We start from the raw sequence: 11,263 nt of genomic DNA on the forward strand, positions 1-11,263 counted from the left end.
TTACATATTTTGATTCTACCACTAACTATTTCTATTATTAGTATATTTTTTCTTTGATATTCCAAGCACATCTTTTGTAACATTCTTAATATCACTAGCTACCTTTTCCCACATAGCATTAGCTTCTCATGCACAGATAAAATCTTAAGATCTAGAATCTTACTCTGAAAAATATTTTCCTTAATATTCATTTAAATGTCTGAATCTAATCTTAGAATAATGAATTATTTTATTTTTAATATTATGTCCTCTTCATCTTAAAGTCTAAAATTAATAAATAATGTTGGGTGCATAAACCCTCACTCAGAATAACTTCACAATCTTTGCAATCTAAATAAACTATTTTTCTTATATTAAAATAATCAATATGAGTTTTACTATATCAATTCTTATAAGTGATGAGATGGTCATCTCTTTTTTTAAAATTAGATATTAACAATTACAAAATTATAAGCTAAAGAAAATTATAATATGGTCCTACCACCTTCATTAGTTGCTCCAAAGTCATAGCCATCATGAAAGTTTTTAAAATCATATATCTCTCTACCAGCATGTTCATTTAAATCTCCTCTAATAAAAACTCTTTCTTCGAGAGGTATCATTTGTATTAATTCTTCTAGGTCATTCTAAAGTTTTAATTTTGAACACATCCAAACCTACTTGAGGAGCAAAAGAGCTTATTATATTAATTATCTTAGGATCAACAACAATCTTTAAAACTATAATTCTACTCTAATTCTATTGATTTTTATATCATTATCCTTTAAACTCCTATCGATAATCACATCTACACCATTTCTAGTACGACTCCTATGAGAATACCATAGTTTGAATCCAAAACTATTAATCTACTTAGACTTCTCTCCAACCCATTTAGTTTCCTGAATGCAAAGATTATGTATCTACCTATAGATCATAATATCTATTAATTCTATTAATTTACATGTAAGGGAACATATATTCCAAGTTCTTATCCTAATTTTAGTTTTATGGACTAGTTTATTCTCTCACATCCATCCATGATGTGGAAAACCTTACCTATTTATCACTATACCCAGGCGCTGGCACAATAGTCCTTAATTGTCATTGCATTCAGGGAACATCCTAGCATTAATACAATGTATTAAATGATTTATGTCATGATTATTCTATAAGTTTTATGATGGTTGTTGGCTACCTAACGTAACCATCCACTTTTCTCATCCACGACTTGGGACATGATAACAATAATGTTGGTTAGGTAATAAGGTCATTTGATAAAAAAATTACCAAATGCCCTTGAACCTAATAACATGTTTGAGTATTTGTTAGTGATTTGACCATTGGTCAAATAAATACCCACAAACCAAACAAAGATATGATAGTCATTTATATGTAATTATAAGTAACAAAACATATGAGAGGAAGATTTAATATTTACACCATTAATTAGACATTTACATGGTTCCTTTAAGTAATAGAGCATATACGACTAACCATAGGCTATGCATGAAAAATGCACACCTTAGGGTCTACTAAGATCACTCTATGGTCAACTTTTGTTCAACCTAGCCTAAGATTTAGGCAAAGTTTTCTAGGTAAAATATATTAAGAGATAACTTATCAAACCATGTAAGGATTGAAAGTTAAATTTTACATTGATGTGAAGATGTACATGAGATATCTCTAGGACTACCTATAGATGTTAGAGGAAGAAATTGTCTTGTGAATATGAGAATAAGAACAACTTCAAACTCATTTAATCATGTAACTTGAACTAGTGTTATGGTTTTGACATTTTTATAATCAACAACCTTGCCAGCTCATAATGAGTGGGCAAAGCCACACAGTATCATGTGGATCCATCAGCTCTAACTCAATTGATCCCCTACTCACAATAATCAACACTTATACAATTTTGACCCTATCACATACATCTTTACATTTCACCTTTCATTTTATATGTTTTATCTATGGTCTATATTATAATTATTACTCCCCTATTGCAACATATTAGGTATTTGTTCACAATAAATTAATTTATAATATTAAACATCAAATGAAGTCGCTCATTTTTATTAATGCTAAATTGATTTGTTGGATTTTTGGGATTATCTAAAAGAGTAGAGTAGAAATTCTAGTGAGTGAGATTTTCTTATTATGATATATTTTTTCTTTCTCATCTCAAGAGCTTTTTCCTTAACACTTTCTTAAAATTAATTGGAGATGTACAACATTTTCATTATTATATATTAGGCACATATGGATGATTTTTAATCAAAATATAACTTACTCGAATCTTTTTACTTACAAAATATGACCGATAGACCTCCTTTTATAGAACACAAAAACAAATAACTTGTTATCATTTCTAACTTGAGAAGAGACGTGCTAGTATTTGATTACATATCTCCACGCTACAAATATAGGATCTATTTGAAATAACCTAATTGACTATATAGCCTTGAATCATTCAAGGTCACAAATTGACCACCATATCACCTTCTGAACTTGACACCTCATAAGCCACCATCTTTTCTCTCCTACTAAAAATGAATGTTCCCCATCCCTATTCTCTCATTTGACTTGATAAAAGCATTTTTTTCATAATGGTACCTTAAATTCTTCAAAACCATAAAAGCCTTCCCTATCCCAAACATAGGAAGCCATATTTTCATGACTATTTGGGTTTCATGTAATGGATTTTTTTTTTTTCTTTAATGAATGAAATACAACCAATCTTAGTTTTACCTTAGAAGAATACATTGTCTTGTGAATATGAGAATAAGAATAACTTCTTGAAACTCATCTAATCATGTAACTTGAACTAGTGTCAAGGTTTTGACATTTTTATAATCAATAACCTTGCAAGCTCATAATTATTGGGCCAAGCTACCCAATATCATGTGGATCCATCGGCTCTAACTTGATTGATCCACTACTCACAACAATCAGCCCATATACAATTTGGATTAAGTTTTCTTAACGGATCAAATTGACCCATTTGCCAAGCATGATCAAACATAAAATCACAGATTGTGGACTAAGCTTGGGTAATGTCAAGGAAAATTTAGGAAAACTCCATGCTTAAGTGATTGAATCAATTTGGTCTTTAAGACCAATTTGGCTCATTAAACCCTTAAGGGTTCAAAAAGGTGTATTAGATTCAATTTATTCAAACATGAATAACATCAATTGATCATTATCATGTATTCCATCTATGGACATCTTATGATAGTTTTAGGATTGAATATATATGATCAATTTGAGATTAAAATGTGATATGATAAATTTGATCATTTAAGAATTTACTTGGGTTAACCTTCATTTTAGTGAACCAACTAGCCAATCTATAGGGCCTATTGGGAGTTAAGGGCCACCAATAACCTAGGGATATCAGCATTTGAAGGTCTTAAATTCACTTGGATTCCTGTTATATCCATAAAAGCTAGATTTATTATTTTCATTAAAGCAATTAGTCAATGCAAAGTTAAAAAGTCTTAAAGGTCGAATTGGTTGAAGATCACCTAGAGGCATCTATAGGAAGGTTAAGTTTGAACCTATTATTCCTATTTCATTGAATTAGTGCAGTAGGTTTCAAATAGGTGAAATTTCCTAAGTGTTATGTGAGGCCCCAAGATCTAACTTGGAAAGAATTTCAGTCAATTCATCAAAATCATTTACCAGAGCTATCTATAACTTCAATCAAACAGTCTAGCAAAAATCTATAACATTTAAAACATCAATGTACAAGTCGATTCATATCTCAAAAGATCATATACAATACTCAGGAACTACACTATGTCCACAAGAACTGAAATCTATCCTATCCTGAGTACAAAAGAATCGCTATAACCAAAAGAACACAAAAACCTGGAGATTCCTGATCGATCTCAATCTTCTGCTCCCTTGCCCTGACCTGAAAATATTAACCACATATAATGAGCTTCAAAAAGCCCAGCAGGTCACCTAATACCTAGAACTGAAATCAAAGCACGGTACTGGAAACAATATGCATGTCAGTCAATCAATTTCATAGCAGTCTATTGCACATGATCAATGAATCTATGCAAATACGACAATCAAATCAGTAATCAATGCAGCGGTAGAAGAATCAATAAACAGTAAGAAGAAATCCAAATCTCAGAAGAATCCATAAATAGTAGAAAATCAGTCGATCAGTCAAATCAATCGTATCAAATCTAATCAATCAAAATAATACTATCCAATCAATTAAATCAATCGAAATCAATACAATAAAGCCCAATCTATACTAGCAATGAATCAAATGCAGCAGTTCAATACAGCGTAGAAGCAATAGTATCAATCAATATCAATGAATCCATAGTATCCATATCATATCAATATCAATATCCATAACAGTCTCAATATCAATGCTTAGGGCCAAAATGCGAATATCGATGGAATCATACGATAATAGTAAGTCCGTAAATCCGTCAATAAATCCAAATAAAAAAAGCAATAAATCCATCACGAGTCAATGCCATACACATGCATTTCAATACAATAGTCTTACTGAACAAGTACAATCACTAGCTATCAAGGCGTTTTTCAAGTCGATAATCCATAGTGCTGTTGTAGAAAACCATACTGCTGTTGTAGATATCCATAGTGCTGTTGTAGATATCCATAAATATATCCATATATCTATATCCATGTCCATATCCATATCCATATCCAGTGACATGTACAAGTATCAATAAGATCATGCAGTAATAATAACAATAATTCAACCATACATTCATATTCATATGCTTATTTAATCATTTGAATCATCAATTCAAAAAATCAGAGATCGTACGAAAAATCAGCGGCATAACGGCAGTATACGGAATTTACACAAAAATTCCTAAAAATAACAATTCACCAAATTAATACAGAACGTGCACGACAACATTATAAGACTTTTATTCTACTGAAGCAACATCAATCCACAACCTGATATTTATCTATTCGATCAAAATCACGCAGAACCCAAAATAACTGGTAGAATCGTTACAGAAAATACTCAAAATGTGTAGAATAATCATATCAATAACATATCAAAAGTTCTGCGGTGAAAGTTTTGTCAATACAAAATACGGCACGTTTATCGGTAACGAAAACACAAATCTATGCACAAAACGACCAAAACTCAACATCTTCGAAAACAGAAATAGGATTCGGAGTCCTTACAGCGAGATAAACAAATAGCTCAACAGCGGCGACGGACGAAAAGCGCTCCGCGGCCTCCGAAACCAAGCTTTTCCTTTGCTTTTCTTCTCTTTCTCTCTCTTCATATATTTTTTATTTTATAAAATGTTTTTCTCTCCTCAAATCGAGCTGATTTCCTTATAAAATAAGTCTGATCGTCCTGGCCGATCGCCACATCGTCCAGGACGATATGAACAATTTTCAATCGTCCAGAACGATTTTGCAGGACGATAATTAATGTGATAAAAACCCTGGCTCTCGGGATTTTTGTCTCATCTGATCGTCCCAGGACGATCCAAACATCGGCCTGGAGGATCTGCTCCAGAAAATCAGCTGTTTCAATGCACTGATCGTCCTGGACGATATCAATATCGTCCCTGCCGATCTTGGGAGGAAAAACATATTTAGAAAGAAAAAATCAAAGGAACGAGCTCTCACATGTTATATGTCACCATGGAAATAATGATTCAACTGAACTTATTAGGTCAAACCAATGGTTAATTGAGCTTAATTGAATTTTCATTAAATGGCTAAAGGTCATTCACCTCAAAAAGTTGATTAATTGAAGTCAAATTAATGAAAATGGTTCAATGGTCCCTATAGGGTTTATTAAGCAAAGTTGGGTCAATTATGGTTAATTGGCCTAACCAAATAGAAATTAAAATTAACTTGTTTATAAAAATTTAATCAAAGCATTTAGGACTATTACTTGCATTTAATTTAATCAAATTAGTTAAATTGGCTCAAATATCCTAGTTGAGTCAATTTAGGGCATTATGGATAATTAGTCATATTTAGCTTAATCAATACTTAATTGAGCTTAATTTATCTATGATTGATTAATTGAAATTATTTGACATAACTTTTTAAACTCAATTTGGCTAAAAATGTCAAGTTTTTCAAATTGACCTTAAGGGGTTAATAGGATCAAAATAGCTTGGAACACCAACTAGCTTATACAAGAGCTCATTAAGGTCAAGGTACCTATAGCTAACCTATTATGATTTTTGTAAGGCAGTTGAAGCATACAATTTGATCAATTTGATTGAAATTAATAAATTGATCCTAAATAGTCAAATAAGTCACTTTGGGTATAATGGGTCAAGAGCTCAATTTGTGTTTACCAAAAGTTAATTTTCTTTTATGAAGACATTAATAACCTAGCTATAAGACACACTCTATGGATAATTAAGGTTTATATTGGCATTATTAAGATATTAAAGTTCTATTATTTTAGGCCAAGGTTCAATCTTTTTATAAAGATCAATTATTGTGAAATCATCAATGATTTTATAATTTAGAACCTATAAAGAATACTTGGTTAGGTAATAAGGTCAACAACAACAACAAGCCTTTATCCCACTATGTGAGATCGGCTACATTAATCCTTTTTCTCCATTCTGTCCTGTTAAGGGTCAAATTCTCATCTAAATCTAATAAATAAAGTCATTTCTAATATTTTCTAATTAAGTCTTTTTACATCTGGCTCTACCTTGCTTAATATAAGTAAATATAATGCTTCTAATTTCTTAATTGAGTCATCAAAAGGCCGCCATTTTATGTGACCAAATCATCTAAGATGACACTCTCTAATCTTATCTTTCACTGGAGCCAATCCAACCTTTTTATATGGATGCTCAATTCTTATCCTATCTCTAAGAGTAAAGCCACTCATCCACTTGAGCATCCTCATCTATACAACACTTAACTTAATATTATGCATCTCTTTTAAAGGCCAACATTCTGCACCATAAGGCATTACAAGTCTAACTACAATCATATAAAATTTTCCCTTAAGTTGGAGAGGGACTTTTCTAACACATAATAAGCCTGATGCATTCATCCACATCAACCATCCAACTTGAATTCTACTAATAATATCCCCATCTATTTCACCATCACTCTGAATAATAAATCCAAGAAATCTAAAATGTGTGCTCTTATTAATGACTTGATCGTCTAAAGTCACAATCCCTCCACTAGGTCTATTATTAATAAAAATACACTCCATATATTCAATTTTAGATCTACTCAAACAAAAGCTTTTAGACTCTAAGATTGACCTCTATAATTCAATTTTACCTTCAACTCCCTCTCAATCTTATCAACAAGAAGAATATCATAAAAAAAAACATACACCAAGGTACAACCTCTTACAAATGTCTAGTGAGAACATCCATGACTAAATCAAAAAGATATGGTCTTAAGGCCGGCCGTTGATGTAATTCAACTAAAATAGGAAAATACTTTTTCACCTTCTGTTTGAACACAAGTAACAACACCTACATACATATCTAATGGCTTGAATATAAGCATTATTACCCCATTATTATATAAAACTTTTCATAGCACTTCTCTTGGAACTTTATCATGTGTTTTCACTAAATCAATAAAAATCACATGTAGTCTTTATGCTTCTTCATCAAACCTATCAATAAATGTATAGCTTCCATAGTAGACCTACCTTGCATGAATACAAATTGACTTTGTGAAACATTAGTGTCACGTCGCAACCTATGCTCCATAACTCTCTCCCATAGTTTTAAAGTATGAAACATTAACATAATTCCTCTGTAATTTGTATAATCTTGTGCATCACCTTTATTCTTAAAAAAGGGAATCAACACACTCATTCTTCACTCATAGGGCATCTTTTCATCTTTCAAAATAATATTAAAAAGTTTAGTAAGCCAAAAAATTCCTTCATCTCCTAAGCATTTTTATACCTCTATTGGAATATCATCAGGTCCAACAATTTTTTCACACTTCATCTTCTTTAAAGCCTCTTTAACTTTAGTTTTATTAATATGGCAATAAAAATAAAAACTTTTTTTTTTCATTTAGGGTGCTAAGATCACTAAAGTCAATTTCATTTTAATAATCTTCATTAAAAAATTAGCAAAATATCTCATCCATCTTTTTTTAATATCCTTTAATAATAAAGGCAATTAGACATATATCTTAATTTCTCCCTCCTTAGTATCAAATCTATTATATAAATCATTAAAGCTAAAATCTTTGCATTACAAGTTACATTCTTAGACTCCTTACGGGACTCTTTATATCTTTCCTAATTATCAAAGTTTTTACAGCTAAACAAATTTTATAATAAATCTTCTTATTTTTTTTATCTTTTCTTACATAATTTGATTCTACCACTAACTATTTTTATTATTAGTATATTTTTTCTTTGATATTCCAAGCACATCTTTTGCAACATTCTAAATATCACTAGCTATCTTTTTCTACATAGCATTAGCTTCTCATGCACAGATAAAATCTTAAGATCTAGAATCTTACTTTGAAAAATATTTTTCATAATATTCTTTAAATGTCCACATCTAATCTTAGAATAATGAATTATTTTATTTTTAATATTATGTCCTCTTCATCTTAAAGTCTAAAATTAATAAGTGATGTTGGGTGCATAAACTTTCACTCAGAATAACTTCACAATCTTTGCAATCTAAATAAACTTTTTTCTTATATTTAAATAATCAATATGAGTTTTATTATATCAATTCTTATAAATGATGAGATGCTCATCTCTTTTTTTTAAATAAGATATTTGCAATTACAAAATTATAAGCTAAAAAAAAATATAATATGGTCTTACCGCCTTCATTAGTTGCTCCAAAGTCATAGCCACCATGAAAGCTTTTAAAATCATCTATCTCTCTACCAGCATGTTCATTTAAATCTCCTCTTATAAAAACTCTTTCTTCGAAAGGTATCATTTGTATTAATTCTTCTAGGTTATTCTAAAGTTTTAATTTTGAACACATACAAACCTACTTAAGGAGTATAAGCGCTTATTATATTAATTATCTTAGGATCAATAATAATCTTTAAAACTATAATTCTATCTCTAATTCTATTAATTTTTATATCATTATCCTTTAAACTCTTATCGATAATCACATCTACACCATTTCTAGTATGACTCCTATGAGAATACCATAGTTTAAATCCTAAACTATTAATCTCCTTAGACTTCTCTCCAACCCATTTAGTTTCCTGAATGCAAAGAATATGTATCTGCCTATAGATCATAATATCTATTAATTCTATTAATTTACATGTAAGGGAACATATATTCCAAGTTCTTATCCTAATTTTAGTTTTATGGACTAGTTTCTTCTCTCACATCCATCCATGATGTGGAAAAACTTACCTATTTATCACTACACCCAGGCGCTGGCACAATAGTCCTTAATTGTCGTTGCATTCAGGGAACATCCTAGCATTAATACAATGTATTAAATGATTCATGTCATGATTATTCTATAAGTTTTATGATGGTTGTTGGCTACCTAACGTAACCATCCACTTTTCTCATCCAGGACTTGGGACATGATAACAACAATATTGGTTAGGTAATAAGGTCATTTGATGAAAAAATTACTAAATGCCCTTGAACCTAATAACATGTTTGAGTATTTGTTAGTGATTTGACCATTGGTCAAATAAATACCCACAAACAAAACTAAAAGATATGATAGTCATTTATATGTAATTATAAGTAACAAAACATATGAGAGGAAGATTTAATATTTACATCATTGACTAGACATTTACATGGTTCCTTTAAGTAATAGAGCATATACGGCTAACCATAGGCTATGCATGAAAAATGCACACCTTAGGGTCTACTAAGATCACTCTATGGTAAACTTTTGTTCAACCTAGCCTAAGATTTAGGCAAAGTTTTCTAGGTAAAATATATTAAGAGATAACTTATCAAACCATGTAAGGATTGAAAGTTAAATTTTACATTGATGTGAAGATGTACATGAGATATCTCTAGGACTACCTATAGATGTTAGAGGAATAAATTGTCTTGTGAATATGAGAATAAGAACAACTTCAAACTCATTTAATCATGTAACTTGAACTAGTGTTATGGTTTTGACATTTTTATAATCAACAACCTTGCCAGCTCATAATGAGTGGGCAAAGCCACACAGTATCATGTGGATCCATCAGCTCTAACTCAATTGATCCCCTACTCACAATAATCAACACTTATACAATTTTGACCCTATCACATACATCTTTACATTTCACCTTTCATTTTATATGTTTTATCTATGGTCTATATTATAATTATTACTCCCCTATTGCAACATATTAGGTATTTGTTCACAATAAATTAATTTATAATATTAAACATCAAATGAAGTCGCTCATTTTTATTAATGCTAAATTGATTTGTTGGATTTTTGGGATTATCTAAAAGAGTAGAGTAGAAATTCTAGTGAGTGAGATTTTCTTATTATGATATATTTTTTCTTTCTCATCTCAAGAGCTTTTTCCTTAACACTTTCTTAAAATTAATTGGAGATGTACAACATTTTCATTATTATATATTAGGCACATATGGATGATTTTTAATCAAAATATAACTTACTCGAATCTTTTTACTTACAAAATATGACCGATAGACCTCCTTTTATAGAACACAAAAACAAATAACTTGTTATCATTTCTAACTTGAGAAGAGACGTGCTAGTATTTGATTACATATCTCCACGCTACAAATATAGGATCTATTTGAAATAACCTAATTGACTATATAGCCTTGAATCATTCAAGGTCACAAATTGACCACCATATCACCTTCTGAACTTGACACCTCATAAGCCACCATCTTTTCTCTCCTACTAAAAATGAATGTTCCCCATCCCTATTCTCTCATTTGACTTGATAAAAGCATTTTTTTCATAATGGTACCTTAAATTCTTCAAAACCATAAAAGCCTTCCCTATCCCAAACATAGGAAGCCATATTTTCATGACTATTTGGGTTTCATGTAATGGATTTTTTTTTTTTCTTTAATGAATGAAATACAACCATTTTCTTTCACTAAGTGTGATTATTTTTATGTAATTTTCACCTAAGAAGACTTGTGTAAACATAGAAGCTCTTTGGGAAAGTATTTCTAAAAAAGAAGGCCAACGATCATAAATACTAAATTGCACAACGACTAATTTTTGCTTTGCTAATCATTATTATTCTTACAATTATATAACTATATATCCCAGTTTTAATTAGCATAATATCTTGCATA

Source organism: Dendrobium catenatum, unplaced genomic scaffold (assembly GCF_001605985.2).
Source record: "Dendrobium catenatum unplaced genomic scaffold, ASM160598v2 fragScaff_scaffold_1230, whole genome shotgun sequence".
In the NCBI taxonomy this organism is placed as follows: domain Eukaryota; kingdom Viridiplantae; phylum Streptophyta; class Magnoliopsida; order Asparagales; family Orchidaceae; genus Dendrobium; species Dendrobium catenatum.